The sequence below is a fragment of the Protopterus annectens genome, chromosome 2.part2, assembly GCF_019279795.1.
Source record: "Protopterus annectens isolate FY-2018-M chromosome 2.part2, PAN1.0, whole genome shotgun sequence".
Classification (NCBI taxonomy): domain Eukaryota; kingdom Metazoa; phylum Chordata; order Ceratodontiformes; family Protopteridae; genus Protopterus; species Protopterus annectens.
Window position 1 is genome coordinate 1,199,302 of NC_056730.1, and position 17,594 is coordinate 1,216,895.

Here is a 17,594-nt window from a genome sequence, read left to right on the forward strand (position 1 = left end):
CTCACACCTCCTTACTATTAGTACCTCTTCATGGGGTCATAGGTGTGTACTAGGCTAATAGCCCTGGGGCCTTTACAAGCCTAGCCATAGGATTACCCTGGCATAGTGCCACCCGACCTTAGTTCCCAGTGCCTGTCTCGAGTAGAGCCACTGGTGTTATCCTCGGAGTGAATTTTCTGTTTCCCATCCACTTATCAAGATTTCTCTTGAAGAAGATCAGCGAGGTGCTCTGCTTGACATGTATGGGAAGTCTGTTCCATAGCATGGGCAGTCTCTGGATTATGAACCTGTCCCTCCAGCATGTTCTGTTAATTGTGGTAATGAGGTTGAGGTCTCTGGAGCATGTGGTGTGGAGGGATTGGGATTTCTTTAGATGAAGCATTTCTAACAGAGCTGGGTCAGACATAGCTTTGTAAGTCAAGCAGAGACTGCCTCTATGTAGGTGATATGAGACAGAGAATAGTTGGAGGTTTTTGAGTCTATCCATATAGGACAAGTGTTTAAGGCCTAGGATCCTCTGTATGAGGTACTTTTGCAGCCTCTCCAGTAGTTGCAGGTGTCTGGTGAGGTACATGCCAAATGCGGCATTGTACTCAATGATTGGCCTAATGAGGGAAGAGTAGAGGGAGACAATGACCTCTTTCTTCCTGGATGCAAAACCCTTAGTAATGAGATGTGCCACATAGAAGGACTTTCTGACCACACTGGCAATGTGATGATCAAAAGAGAGGTTGCTGTCAACCTGTGTTCCCAGATCTCTTATAACGTCTTCTGTGTTCAGTGAACTACCATCAGTGTGGTAATTCGTGGGAACCGGGTTTTTCCCAAAGGGATGATAACACATGTTTTGGCATTGAGCTTAAGGCCATGGCTCTGACACCAGTCAGTTACAGTGAGGCCATTCTGTAAGATGCCAACATCACTTGGGGAGTTAATAATAGCTCCCAACTTGCAATCATCTGTGAACTTTGTCAGCCAGAGTCCCTTCATGTTGGCCTGGACTTCAGAGAAGTAGATACCAAACAGGAGAGGACCCAGGACCGAGCCCTCCTGACTATTAGTACCAGAACACCTCCTTACTATTAGTAGCTGTTCATACCTCATATCTCCTTACTATTAGTACCTGTTCATACCACATACCTCCTTACTACTAGTACCTGTTCATACCTTACATCTCCTTATTTTAGTACCTGTTCATACCTCATACCTCCTTACTATTAGTACCTGTTCATACCTCACACCTCCTTACTATTAGTACCTGTTCATACCTCATACCTCCTTACTATTAGTACCTGTTTATATCTCACACCTCCTTATTATTAGCACCTGTTTATACCTCATACCTGCTTACTTTAGTACCTGTCCATACCTCACACCTCCTTACTTTAGTACTTGTCCATACTTCACATCTCCTTACTTTAGTACCTGTTCATACCTCACACATCCTTACTTTGGTATCTGTTCATACCTCACAGCTCCTTACTTTGGTACCTGTCCATACCTCACACCTCCTTACTTTAGTACCTGTTCATACCTCACACCTCCTTACTTTAGTACCTGTTCATACCTCACACATCCTTACTTTAGTACCTGTCCATACCTCACACCTCCTTACTTTAGTACTTGTCCATACTTCACACCTCCTTACTTTAGTACCTGTTCATACCTCACACATCCTTACTTTGGTACCTGTTCATACCTCACAGCTCCTTACTTTAGTACCTGTTCATACCTCACACCTCCTTACTTTAGTACCTGTTCATACCTCACACATCCTTACTTTAGTACCTGTCCATACCTCACACCTCCTTACTTTAGTACCTGTTCATATCTCACACCTCCTTACTTTAGTACCTGTCCATACCTCAAATCTCCTTATTTTAGTACCTGTCCATACCTCACACCTCCTTACTATTAGTACCTGTTCATACCTCACACCTCCTTACTATTAGTACCTGTTCATACCTCACACCTCCTTACTTTAGTACCTGTTCATACCTCACACCTCCTTACTTTAGTACCTGTCCATACTGCACACATCCTTACTTTAGTACCTGTTCATACCTCACACCTCCTTACTCTTCTTTATTTACTCACTTCCTTACTTCTATCAGTTTCTCTGCTTGTCTCACTAAATATACCATAAGCCTGCTTTTCTCTCACTTCATGTTGCAATTCCTATTTTTATTATGCTAACTTATCATCTGGTTTAATAATATTTGTAGTGTCAGCAAAAATTAATTCCAAGGACTCCAACTCATCCTTCAATAAATGAAAATTAATATGAATCTTGTTACAAGATTTAACATATTCATGAGTTTCTTTTTTTACCATATTTATTTATTTATTTATTTGTCATGTGTTAATTGGGAATGTCTGACAGAGCTTGAGCCCTTTTTCAGCAGAGTCCTGGGGAGATAAGCTCCACAAAGTATTACATACAACGTAAAAATGTTTACAAACAATACAGTATACATGAGGGGATATAAATATACATTATGATGCTTGGATTCCCACTTGTAGCATGAAAGTTTAAAAGGTGTCATTTACAAAAAAAGGCAATAAAACAATATGTTAAAGTCATTCATATATCTCCAATACATAAGGAATTCCTCATTTAGAGGGGAAGTAATGACAATTAACTCAGAGTTTAAGATGAGAGTACAGAAAGTACTGTACATCAAATCTTAGTTCTTACAGGGAATAGCACTCTACATCAGTAATTGGAAGTAGAGGGGAAGTTGGTAGAGAGAGCAGGTGATAGAAAAAGGTTAAGTTTCAAGAGAAATAAAGAGTGGGTGGTTATGGGTAAAAAAGGGAAAATCAGACATGTTTTATTTAATTTACAAATAAGAGAGGAGAGTAGTAGTTAGAATCAAGTACAATCTGAGAAAGGGGAGCAAGCTAAGTGGGAAAAAAGGGAGGGAAGTAAATAAGAGTAGTGGAGACATTTAGTGAAAAACAGTATTAGGAGTTAGAGTTCTGAGGGTAGAGTTAAGCATGAATTGAGAAGGGGCTGTATGCAGTGGAGGTCAGGTGATTAAGTTCACTGTGGTTGTGTACAAGAGCAAGTCCAGGTATTAGTAAAGTGGACTTTTATGGTGATTTTAAATGGGTGGGGCTGTGCGATATATCTGATTGTTAAAGGTAGTTTATTCCAGTGGAGAGAGGGAAGATAGTTGTAGAAGGTTTCACCAATTGTTGTTTTAGGTTTGTAAATGTTGAGCATGTTTTGGCTGGTGCTTCTAAGTTTTCTGATTGGGAGGTAGTAATTTAAGGTGTTGGACATGTTAGGGCAGAAGGAGGGTTCATAGTGGAAGGAGTGGATAATATTAAGTTAAGGGATAAGACGCTGATTGGGGAACTCAAACCAGTTCTGTGTTTTCAAGGGAAGGCTGTGATGGGATTGAGGTTGTGGGTTGGTGGTGAATCTAACTTTTTTGTGATATGTGTTTTCCATCTATTCAGTAGTGTTGCCTGTAGGTTAGTGAGGATTTGTGAGCCATAGAACAGACAAGGTAGGAGATAAGCAAGAGAGAGTAACTGTCTTGCATCTGCTGTGAGATATCTTTTGTTACAGCATAGTAAGCCAAGCTTTTGGTTAGTGTTTTTGATACAGTTATTTATATGAAAGTTGAACTTTAGTTTATCATCAATTATGACCCCGAGTAGTTTGGTATGGGATTCAACAATGTTGGTTGTGTTGTCTAACGAGTTGATAGTGAAGGCTGAGGTGTTATGAGTGTGTGATTTAGGCAGAAATAGTAGTTTAGTTTTCTTAGCACTGAGTATTAGCTGGTTATTGGTTAGCCAGGTCTCAATATTTGTGAAAGTTTGCTGGGTTTTGGCAAGCAGGTCTGAGAAATAATCAGAGGAGGTCATGACTGTAGAATCATCTGCATATTGGATGAGAGTTGAATTGGGCAGAATTTATAAAGATTGTTATTAAAATGTTGAATAGAAGAGGTCCTAAGATGGAGTCCTGAGACATACCTGTGGTGATTGGCAGAGTAGGGGACAGTGTAGACAGCCATCTAACAGATCATTGCCTATTGGACAGGTAGCTGCTGAACCAAGAGATAGTGGATGGGGGCAGATTAAGTTGTGTTAGTTTAGAAATGAGCAAAGGATGAGACACAGTATAGAATGACTGGATAAGTCTAGGAATGGGCAAGAGACAAGTTTGTTACTGTCTCTGGATTGTGCAACTGAAATGTTAAAAGAAATGAGAGCAGTAAAAGTACTATGGTTCGGTCGAAAACCATGATGAGTGGGTGTTAAAAGGTTTTCTAGTAATAGGTGGGGTAATAATTGTGCATGGATGCATTTTTCAATGATTTCTGAGAGTTGAGAGAGAATAGCTATAGGCCTAAATTTGGAAATTTGTGTAGATTTTCCTCCTTTATGAATGGGGTTAGTATAGAATTGTTTCCAACTGGATGGAACAGTAGATTCAGACAGTGAGCAATTTATCAGACTAGATATGGGGTATGCAATGGAACAGGTGGCTATTTTAGGAAGCATGGTGCACGTTGTCAGCAGAAGGAAAGCATGGCTTATTGGCTTTTGGTTCTGAAGAAGTTTTTTGATATAGACAGTTGGCATATGGTAATATACAGTCACTGTTGTATTATTAAAGGATAAAATAAATCTAGTCTGATGCTTAAAACTAATGTTTATTGTTGCATTATCCAAAACATTATTAAGAGTCAGTTCATGACTATGTTTATATGTATAAAAGTCATGTTTTAATTGTAATATCCTAATTAAATAGCACATGGTTTCTGATAAGCTCAATTTCAGAGTTGGAACAAACCTTAATCCAAAAGAAAGTGCTGATAACTTTTTTCAGGTATGTTAGCATTACTTAAAATCACAGCTGACTGTGTTCCTGGTTTACTAAGTCCATTTTAAAGTTTACACTGTTCACAGCTAATGGGGCTCTTTAACTCTCTGATTTTTATTTTGTTTCTTACTACTGGTGTATATAGTTTCCTCCATAGTCACCAAAACAACAGAACAGTTGAAAAAGTCATTTCCATCACTGCAGTATCCAAAAAAAAAAATGTTTATCTTTCTGAAAAGTGGCCGCCTAGAAATGATTCTCTTTCCTCTGACTTTTATCATGTTGAAATCTTCGCTGAGCATTGCCATATTGATAACCTGTATGTCAATGTGGCCCTTGCTTTATTGATGACCTGTATGTCAATGTGACCCTTGCTTTATTGATGACCTGTATGTCAACGTGGCCCTTGCTTTATTGATGACCTGTATGTAAACGTGGCCCTTGCTTTTAATGAGTTTGATAACAATTTGGATGAAGTGAGTGTTGACATTGATAGCAATAGCTGCTGGGGAAGGCTGAGGGGGGGACTGGCTGCTTGGCTCTGCCAGCATGTAGCGACATATTCACAGATCCCCAGATAGCTTTAGGATTGTTTTGGTCATAGTTTTTGGAGTGTAAGGTAATGTTTTGTCTGTGTTGACTTTACTTTTAATGAGGTTACAGAGTTGCTTGAGTATTAGGTTGTTCTGTTATGTTTTCTATTTTAGCCTGAATGTCTTAGTTGTTTTTGTTAGCCACTGGGACAAGATTTAACTTTACTCTTTTTTTTTTCTCACGAGGGGCATACTACTGAGTCTATTGTGAAGCATCTTAAATTCCAAAATTGCGTTATCTAACGGTAATCATTTTAGTGTATTCCAGTTAAGTGATTTTTAAAGTAATTGTGCATGCTTGTTTATCAAAATAGCTGGTGGTACAAAATATGTTATAGTGGTGTTGTTTTCGATGCGCTATGGTCAGGTACAAAATGAACCATTCACGTTGTAATTTTGTATGTAACCGATATGTATCAAGACTTTTGGAGCATTACTTCTCTATCTACAAAGTGGACGCCTAAGGGAATAAGTTGGTAGACGGTCATTAAAAGTATCTGTGACCGTGCCAGCAGATGTAATTTAATAGGACAGGATGTTAGAATCCATTCTTTTATTGATGAGTAGTTATATGATTTAGTATACTTTGTGGGTATAGTGATAAGGTATGTGGATCCCTGTTAATTGAGTGTTGAGATCAGTTAATGGTGATTTATTTTCAGTTTATGTTAAAATCACCTAAATAATTGTTTCCCTTTGGATGTTACTAACTACCTATTGTTGTGATGTTATTGAATTGGGGGTGAGTCTACAGCACATTGGATTTTTTATGGTTGAAAAAACGTCCTTTATTGAAAACAGTCCACAAACCAAAGTAACACAAGTGCTTTCACTCAGGCAATTCTGAGCTTTTTCAAGTGATGAACCACTCATTTGGCGATGTGCCTTATATATTGTGTCAATCATACCATTCATTGAAAATGCATGTTGTTAATATTAAAACATTTAAAGGAACCTTCTAAAAAGATTTTTAGAATAAGTATAAGTATATTAAAGAACTGACTTGCATCTAAAATACTTCCCAAGCTAAGAATTAAAACAGTTAATGCATTCCATGAATTAGAATAAGTTAAGTTAAAAACAGGTATGTTATCCTATTGTCTATGCGACAGTACTAATCATAAATAAATTTAACATTACACCCAATATACCTAGGGAAATATTATGTTATTAAAATCTTTCCTCATGAAAATTCATTTGAATAAATTCTACAAGTGAGCATATTATTGTTAAAAAACAATATTGATATATTAGTCTATTAATCATGGACACTAAACAAAATATAGGCTAAAAATATAGGCTAAAAATAATGATTAGGGCAATTGATGCATATAACCGCATAAAGAAGGAATAGAAAGGTACATACATAAATAACTGGATCAATAGGTAAGTCAATACAAGGACTACACTCAGAACACTTTCCACTCTAGACTACACCGTAAACCTACCTTTTCTAATTCTTTTTTACACTTCGAGAGTGCACATCCTCTATATCAAAAAAGAGGAATTATTAAAGGGCAGCTCATCAGAGCATGCAGAATATGTAGCACTCTGGAAGATTTTGAACTTGAGGTAGAAACCTTACAGGCACTATTTTTGGAAAGAGGATATCCCTTGGAACTATTTAGGACCTTAGCTGGTGAAGTAGGTTCCTTAAGGAATTCCTTATACACACCGATACTAGGGAAAGGATCAGAAGCAGCGATTAAACCTGCTTCAAACACACTTGCTCATCACACGAACAGTTTTGCATACACATATTCATCCAATTCCAAGGAAATGGAGGAAATCATAATACACCATTGGCCGGTCTTAGCTCTTTTTGAAGAACTGAAAGAATTTATACCTTTAAAACCAAGCTTTGTTAGAAAAAGGGGTGTAAATTTCAAAGAGATTTTTGATAGGAAGCACTACAGTAAGAGAAAGGCAAAGCAACCAAGAATAGGCACATACAAATGGGGTGCTTGCACTCAATGCCATGCCATATTGAACAAAGTATCCGTGTATATCCCATCTAGGAGTTTTAGGGTACACCCAGCAGGTTTTTATACTTGTGCTACCAAAGGGGTTGTATACCTGGGCCTTTGTACCACATGCCAAAATTTTTATGTGGAGAAACAGAAAGGGAATTTAGAAAACGGATCTATGAACATTTTTATGATATGGCCAAGAAGAAGGAAACAAATGCTTTTTTCAAGCACTCCCTTTCTTGCCCAGGGTCAAACATCAAATTTTTGGTACTAGAACAGGTTGAGCCAGATGCAAGGGGTGGTGACTGGGAATCCACACTTGAATATCATGAACTACTATGGCAGTTAGGGTTGGATGCAGGAAGAACACCCGGGCTCAATGGGACCATCAGCATTAAACCAGTTCTCAAGTTAAGAAGAGCTAGGCTATAACCACTGTCACTGCATTTATTATTCAGCATGTCATTTTTTATTTGATGTTATTTTATCAATTCACAAATGTTCATTTATGTATTGACTTACCTATTGATCCAGTTATTTATGTATGTACCTTTCTCTTTATGCGGTTATATGCATCAATTGCCCTAATCATTATTTTTAGCCTATATTTTTAGCCTATATTTTGTTTAGTGTCCATGATTAATAGACTAATATATCAATATTGTTTTTTAACAATAATATGCTCACTTGTAGAATTTATTCAAATGAATTTTCATGAGGAAAGATTTTAATAACATAATATTTCCCTAGGTATATTGGGTGTAATGTTTTTAAATTTATTTATGATTAGTACTGTCGCATAGACAATAGGATAACATACCTGTTTTTAACTTAACTTATTCTAATTCATGGAATGCATTAACTGTTTTAATTCTTAGCTTGGGAAGTATTTTAGATGCAAGTCAGTTCTCTAATATACTTATACTTATTCTAAAAAATCTTTTTAGAAGGTTCCTTTAAATGTTTTAATATTAACAACATGCATTTTCAATGAATGGTATGATTGACACAATATATAAGGCACATCGCCAAATGAGTGGTTCATCACTTGAAAAAGCTCAGAATTGCCTGAGTGAAAGCACTTGTGTTACTTTGGTTTGTGGACTGTTTTCAATAAAGGACATTTTTTCAGATATATCACTGTGCTGTTTCCTACTTCCCTGGTCGTGGATTTTGGTTATTTGGTTCTAGACATTTCCGTTTTTGATTTATTTTTTATGGTTGTTATGTCTGAGCAAGGAGATAATTAGTTTGGCATTATTGAACTGGGAAAACAATGTGTTGGAAGCAGATAAGCTGGAGTGTGATAGGGTATAAAATATCTCAACAACCTCTTTATTTCCCTTTCTTGTCAATATGTAGTATAATCTAGCCAGAAAGAGGTATTTCCTCATCTTTACTTTCTAGTTTTAGCCAAATTTTAGTTATGGAAAGTTGTCAAATTCTGTCTATATATGTCAGTTTATTGTGCGCACTTCATGGACTAACACTGCTAAGTTTTAAAGGAGCTTTATGTGGTTTAAAATGCAAGCAGGTTGACTTGTTTCTTGGATCATGATTAGGGTGTTTTTCCCCAAGATAACACGTGGGTAATAGGTAAACACCTCCAGTGTTACCAAAGTCAGTTTGCAGAACCACAGAACAACTGACTCAATGACACAAGATTCATCTCACATAAGCACTTGAGCTGTGTATCAAAATGCATATTATGTATCCCACAGTAGATGTGCAACAATAAATGTTAACTTTCCACAGATCTGAAACATAGGGGGAAATTGTTAGTTGGGGGTATGGGGTATGAATCAGAGATAACATGTCAGCCATATTTCCTGTAATTCAGTAGTAGAGTTTAACAACTGTTTTGGGATAAAATGAAATGAAAAGAGTTCACATGACAAATACAGCAGATAAGCTTGCTTAGGTCTGTAGATGTCTGCACAGTATATCATCTATCTAGGGATCTTCTTAGAGATGGGATTTCCATTTCAGCTGTGCAACACAGCAGCTGACAGATGACGTAATCAGCTACTCTTTGCTAAAATAGAAGAGGGATGATGCAGTTCATAGATCTTCAAAGGGCTTCAGTGTTCCTTAGAGTGTCGTGAATTAGCAACCCTTTGTGAACAACATACATTTCCCATCTGAATAAATGAGTCAAGGTCTAGAAAAGAATTAGCGAAGAATAACTGCCTCCAGATTCTGAAAGATATCCAGAACAAATAGAACAACTTACACTCCCTATTTTGAGCAAAATAGATGGCGGTAAAATGGAGTGTTCTTGGCAATGAATACATTGATTTAGCATTAGTACTTGAATGTGAAATGTACTGCAGTGGTGGTGCTGCGGTAGCATTGTCTCCTCACAGTAAGACGTCCTGTTCGATTCTCAGCTAGAGCATCTTCTGTGTGGAAGCATACGTGAATGGGTGTACCTTAGTTGAAGGTTGTGCATCAGGGCCAACAACTCGGCATGTAAAAATCTACTGCCAATCATTAGCAGACCGGAGTCCTTCTGCTGTGGTGACCCCTAACCGGGAAAAGCCAAAAGATACAACAACAATGTGAAATGTGCTGTTATTTTACTACTTAAACAGAATCTCCAGTGTTCTTTTGGGCAGGCATATTTACAATAGTACTTGCACATCTTGAAGTGCTATTTTCAGCAGATAGCAGCTATTTATGGTCACGTATCAACCATCATATGGCTTAGGAAAAAAAGACACCATGACTAGTACACACCAGTTAAAGAATCCAGCAGGAAAGAGTAAAGTTAAAAAAATAGGCCAACCATCCCGATATCAGTCAGCTCCTTGGCTTCTATGATGCAGTGCACTAAAGATACCAAATCTTTTGCGGTAGCAAAAATAAAAAGCAAATGACTTCTGGTTTTCATACTTTATACAACAACTTGTAGGTCTGCAAGAACAGTATTAGCTGATCAGATATCAATCTAATCAAAGAAAACTTTACTCTAATGGAACACAAAGTTACAACTGGGGGTTGGTGATCAGGAAAATCATTCCCATAGGAACAATCTTTATGGCATTGCTAGTCCCTAGGAACTGGTAGGCCATATTCCAGTGGGAGCTATCATGATGAACTTGCAGAAATTACTGAACTGGTCCACCACAGTGGAAGAGGCCAGAACCCAGAGAATATGTCACATAATTCTATCATTACATTTCTGAAATTTGTGAACAGAGAACTAGTGCACCAAAAGTCTTGAAAGGTGTGGGTTACATGCAAGATAGCAGGGGGAGTGATTCATTTTGGGTCAGACTACAGTGCATCACTAGCCAATAAATACAAGGTATTTGTTACACTGCTAAGAATATTTAAGGGTATGGGATATGTGCTAATTCTAAAGTTTTCTGACAACTTCTAGGCTCAAAGAGATTGATAAACCCTCCTAAGTACCCTGCATAAGGCAGATGCCTTTTGAATTTCACAGTACCAATGTTTCTATGCATAACCACCAAAGTGAAGGCATATAAACAAACTCCAGCATTCACTTCTGTGGATTATAAAAGGAAACTGAATCACTCACCAGGTATCCCTGAGAAAACATCCCTAATAAAGGTGTGGCTTCACAGAAACCACAAAGTAGAACTTTTCCATTTTCAGTCTCTGTCTACTTTGGTTGAACAAAGAGAAGGAGAAGCTGATAAGGACTTTTAGACCACCACCATGCATATTATTTGACTCTTAGACCACCACCATGTATTTCATTTTATTTTTAAGTAACACTTTAGACTGAGGTATTAAACATTTTGATAAGCAACTTCTGCTCTTGGCATGTCACTAAAAAGTTCACAAAAAAAATGTTACTGCAAACACAAACCAAGTAAGAAAACAAACAAAAATGAGTGCCCCAAGCTTTACTATGTTCTCTTCATCAATTTATTCCAATAACAAGTTGTTTTATGGTATATGTTTACTTGTTATTGGAATAGATTGATGAAGAGAACATAGCAAAGCTTATGTCACTAAATAGCTTTGAAAGGCAAATGTTGGAGATGTGACAAGCAACTACCCGATTTTGTATTTTGCTTAAAAACATTTAATCATTGATTTTGCTCAGTCGGGCAATGTATGTTTGAGTGTGTGTGTGTGTGTGTGTGTGTGTGTGTGTGTGTGTGTGTGTGTGTGTGTGTGTGTGTGTGTGTGTGTGTGTGTATGTATATATATATATATATATATATATATATATATATATATATATATATACATTTGTAGTAAGAATATTAATAATAATATGAGGTATATAAGCATTCTGTGTGAAAACAACACATTAAAAATATGGTCTTGCTACTGAGTGTGGTATTGTGATTTCAAGTGTGTGTGTGTGTGTGTGTGTGTGTGTGTGTGTGTGTGTGTGTGTGTGTGTGTGTGTGTGTGTGTGTGTGTGTGTGTTTTCTGTGTGCCTGTGTGTTGCAGAAGAAACAGTATGAAAAAGTAATCATCAAAATGTTTTCGTTTGTGGAAAACTTATACCAATTCTTCACAGTTGGAGGAGGTGTACTGTATCTGAAGGGTCATATTCTGCCATACCCTGCATATACAAACATAGATGAATATGGGGAGTGTAATTTTTCAGAAGAAGGAAGATGCAACCTATTTTAGGGTTAAAAGTTTATTGTTATAATTTGACAGAATCTGTACTGTAAATGTCATTCAATTTATCTCACAACAAACTTGTACATTTTATTTTTTTTTCTCACAGGATCAAATTCATCATACATAAAACCATACATGTATTTTGTAGTTGCAATGCAAAAACTAACACCACTGTGCTTTTTCTGTAAAAACATATGTAATGTTTTCACAGAAAAAAAAAACATGAGCAAGTGTTTATGACACAAAAATACAAACTGGATCTAATCCACTAAATATGCATATAAACAGCTCAGTGATACATCCTCGTCCATTCACCCTTTTCATAAATGACTTTCCATGGGATCTCCTACATGCTAAATGTATCCTATATGCAAATGAGTTTGTACTCATTGAGATGAGGTCTAAAGTTCAGTTGTGCTGCTTGACACGAACTATAAACGTCAACGTACATAAAACATTGCAACAATTGACCAGATGAACTCTACTCTCCCCCATGTTAAAGCGCTACTGGTTCTTGACATTCTTGTTTGACCAGCATCTGTTCTTTCACAAGGACACTGAATCACACATATATAAAGTTTTAAATCAGCAGAAACTGTCTTATAAGATCATCAGTTGTCAGAGTCAAGATGCTCTATTGCCATCAATGTTCTACTCCCTAAATTAGATTACAAACTCCCGGTCTCAACTCTCCACTCATCACAACACACCAATTTTGTCTAAACAGCAAAAATCAAATAATTAGATGTATCCACCAATCTAGGTACAGTGAATGCCATCATGTCACTCTTACCGAAGGGAAATGGCTGTCTGTAGGGATTAGGGATTCTGTTCTTCTAAATGCACTAACTTTCAAGCTTTTATTCAATAACTATTGTTTTCCTGTCTGCAATAAATTGCTGATTAAATGATCTTCCTACTCTCTCTGTACCTCTGACTCTATTTCACTTGCTTTCTTGAGAAGTTTCTTTTCTAAAATTTTCCCTGGCTGCTGGAACCCCTTAGCTGAGACTGGAAGACAAATTAATCATCTAAAATCATTCAAAGAATCCTTCCACTTATACCTCATTAAAGAAAACAATTGCAGCTGCTTCAGAAACAAAGGTTAACCTGGCCACTGCCTTTCCTCTCATTTCTACTCTCTTATGCTAACTGCTGTCTAAATTTCCAATGTTTTATTAATTTTGTTCTTGGCTTGCTGCCGTTTTATATATTCAGCAATATTTTGTAATGGTATTTTAAGTATTTAGTATCATATCTGTAAAACTTACATTTTACTAGCATATTTTTCTCTTTACATACAGGAACTAGTACTCGCCAATATGGGAGAGTGCTGCACCCCCCCTCCAAGAGTCACATCCTCACTGTTGAGGTCGGACTAAAAAGTTGTCTCCCAAAAAAATAAAAATCAACATGGTAACCCCAACAGACCCTGTAACAGGAACTATTCAAAAGCAAACTACATCTTACTATGTGATAGTTTTTTCAAAATTCACTGCCACTCCTAACCCCCCGAGTTCACAGTAACTAGTACAGAATTATTCACAGAGGCCTTTTACAATGTGTAAATGGCTGTATACATACAGACTAATTTTCCTACTAGAAGTAAGCCCAGAACAACCTCGAAAACAAACTATGCTGATGGAATCCTAACATTAACAGGATATATAACAAAAGGAAAAAAAAATCTAAGCTAAAATCAGGATGAACAACTCCCATAATGATAAGAGCTCTCTAATTAACTCCACAGAAAACTAAGAGGACTAATTAAGACCAACAAGGCTAGTTACAAGGTCAAGATAGTCTCACATGCTAAAGAAAACCACAAGGCCTTCTACAGCTATGTCTGTAACCTCAAAGGCAGCAGAAAGCAGCGTGCAGAACTGGTGCTCAATGATGCCACCTTCACTGAGCAGACCTACATACAGCTGGCGGACAAATTCAGCTCAAACTTCACCCCTCACTCCCCCTGCCTCCCCCATGAAATACCTACTAGCATAATCATCCCAACAATTTGAAGGGAGCAGGTTTTGATGGTGATTACTAAAACAAAAACACACAGCCTCAATGTGCCCCAATAATATCCCAGGATGCCTCCTAAATAGCTTACAAAGTGACCTATGAGGACCGCTTGACTCACTTTTCAACTATAGCCTCAAAACAGGATTTGTACCATGAGAATGAAAGATAGCAATGGTTATCTCACTTCACAAGAGTGGACCATCACCTGACCCTGGAAACTACAGACACATTGGTGTGACTTGTCTAATATACAAATTCAGGATATAAATTATCATGGAAATGATCAACAAATGCATAGGCAACTTCAGACACTGGATACAACCCAGTTTAGCTTTGGCAAGGGAAGCTTATACATACTAAACTGTTTTGAGAATGTCACAAAGGCAGTGAATAAGGCGAAAACAGTGCATACCCCCTACCTGGACTTGGCTAAGGTGTTTGATGCAATCCCCACTTGTGTATAGTTGACAACCCCACCAAACTGGGCATAACCCCCCAAGTAACTTACTGGATATCCAGCTGGCTCACATACAAGACTCAGGAAGTCAGGACTGGTGAGACCACCTCCACTAAGATAATGGTTACCTGTGGGGTACCGCACGGCTTGGTGCTCAGATTGCTCCTATTTGGCATCTTCTTCTAAGAGGTAAAGGCTAATGTCAAGGGCCTTTTGCTGACCTGATTTGCAGATGACTGCAAATTAGGAGCCATCATATATTCCACCATGACACAGGTGGCTAACAAGATGGTCTAATGCAGACAGACGACTAGTGCCAAAGTCACAGATTAAAACTCAATGTCAAGAAATGCATTATTATTTCTTTTGGGGAAACATCCACCTAGTCTAATTTCTCCATCAATAAGACAGTCAGGGATCTGGGAACATATGTGACAGTAATTTGGCCTTTGACCAACATATAGCCAAGGTAGTAAGAAAATCATTCTATTTCGCCCAACTTGTAAGTAAAGGCATAGCATCCTGGTCCAAAGAAGTCATAGTGCCTCTTTTTTTAAGGCCTTATCAGACCTGTCTGTGCACAATTTCCCCTTCAACATATACCTGACCAGCCATGCAACAGTTGGAATACCAACAAATGTTCCTTACCAGAAGAATCGAGGGTATAAACACATTGTCCTAAATTGGTCAACTTAAAGCTCTGTCTCTATAATCAGTCTCCTATAGAGTACTAAGAGGCAAACTATGCCAGGCATCCTTGGATCCAGCTTTGATGGACCTTCTGTACATAAGTAAAATGATCAGAATCACTAGATGTAAGAATTTACCTTTTGCTTGCAACATAAACACACTGGTGAGACTGATATGTGTCTCAGAGGATCACCATGTTCTGCAATAGGCTCCCCATCCATGTGAACTAAAGTCTTAACCATAACCTTGTCCAGTGGATGGAAAATCAGAAGTTCACCAAGGGTGAGGCCCCTGTGCCTGCAGTAGATAGAGGCAGACAGTAACTATGCTCAAACTAACATACCCCCTACACATAACCTTTAGAAATTTCCTGACAAACATACCTTCACCTAATAAACACCCATGATACATAGGGACTCAACTGCGTTTGATTCATAGGTTAGTATTAAGCTAACTACCCTTGTGGGTCATTTTAAGCCTAGCCAATTACCCCATTTAAGAATCAAACCCTGCACCTTGGGTCTGTAAGGAAAGCACCTTAACTATTATACCAGCTTCCCCCATGCTTGCAAGATTAGACTTATAAATGCCCTACTGTTCACGTTAGCCTAGTCTTTGCATATGAACCTATGAACCTATGATAAGCAAAACCATTAAAAATCAAGAAACTACATCAACTGCATACTTCAATTTGGAGGAAAAGCTTATCTGTCTGTTTTATTCAGACTTGCAAATATAACAGATATTACAACACAAAAATATTGTGTTTTTATGCCATTGTGATAAAAAATACTATTTACTTAAGTATAAAGGTGAGCTACTCCATCTTTCAAAATTATTTAAATATTAACATTACTTATTTGTTTACCAGGAAAGTCCAACTGGGATAGAGCCCATTGTCAGCAGAGCCCCAGGGAGAAACACTCCAGACACGTCTTTGGAATGCAGGAGGAAATTGGAGTACCCAGAGGAAACTCATGTGAATATAGACTCTGCACAGAAGGCACCCTGGCTAGGAAATGAACTGGAGAACCCCTTGTTGTGAGGTGACAACGCTAACCGCTGCACCACTGCACCAACCAAACATTTTTTCATTAAAATTCAACAAAATATGCTACTTTGATTTGAAACTAATTACTACTATCTAGGAATGCTTCACATGTAATTTACTGTGTATTATTCCCTGAAAATTTCATGAAACTATGAAAAAACATCTTTGAGATACAGCTCATTATATACTTTGACCAAAAAAAAAAGTTTAAAATAGTCAGTACTTTGGACTTAGCATTCTTGAAAATGGTCAGTAAAGAGTAACAGATCAGCTGATTCTTTTACAAGGAGTGAGATCTTCCTTTAAAGAATCCTAACAGAAAGCTTATGAATATATGGTTCCCTATTACGAGAGCAAAAGTCCATTTAAGCGAATCTGTAAACGTCAACACATATTGCGCGAACCGGCATTACAGCGAACGTCCAAAACCGCGAATTTGGAAATGTCAAATTACCATGGTTGGCCCATCTGTGGTATAGCTCCATAAGGTAAGTGTGCGATAGTTACAGACCTTAGTGTTAGAGTGCGGGTTAAGATAAGTGCATAGATAGTTAATGTATGTAAGATTTAGTGTAGGGTTAGGAGTAGGGTTTTGGCAAATGTATGTATGTGGATTATTTATTTTGTTTGTTTATATTTTCGTAGGGGAAGTGTGCGGTAGTTACGGACCTTAGGGTTAGGGAGGGCTTAAGTATAGTGCATAGATATTTGTGTATGTGGGGTTTAGTGTAGGGTTAGAAGTAGGGTTTTGGTGCTTTACTTTAGGGTTAGAAGCAGGGTTTGGTTAGTGTATATATGTGGTTTATTTATTTTGTTTGGGTAGGTAGTATGTAATGGGTGGTGGGGTTGGCCGACTATGGCAGTTCGAGATTTAAAATTTCACGGTTTAGTGCATTCAGTATTCTCACAGTTCGCGCAATTCGTGTCAGTGTTTTGGTATTCACTCAAAAGGAGTTTCGCTCTGGTAATATAGACCAGAATATATATTGCATGTTTTCTATAAGAAGTGTAGATGATAACTTGAAGGACATATTCCAAATGTGGGAAAGTATCTCCCTCCACCCTTCCAGCATGAGCCAACAGACTCAGGCTTCTGGAGAACCATCATCTAGTTTCAAACCCCCTGCCTTTTCTGCCTTATTTTTAATGTGTACCTTTACACGAAGAGTTGTATCAAGTCAGATATCCAATTATTTAAAACTCTGAATCCTTTCCAGTTTTTCTCCACTACCATCTTGAGTATTTCCTTGAGCCTCAGCTAAGTAACACATAACACTAATTTTCATCCATGCTTACTAAACGTCAGTTCTTCTCAAAACATTTCCTTGAAGTTATCAATATGCTTATG

The 17,594-nt window shown here is 37.7% G+C and overlaps 1 protein-coding gene across 1 annotated transcript in view; it reads right to left on the reverse strand.

Moving 5' to 3' along the window:
* The window catches only part of GFRAL (GDNF family receptor alpha like), a 176,928-nt gene that overhangs the window by 7,014 nt on the left and 152,320 nt on the right, over positions 1-17,594 (reverse strand). The window lies entirely within an intron of this gene.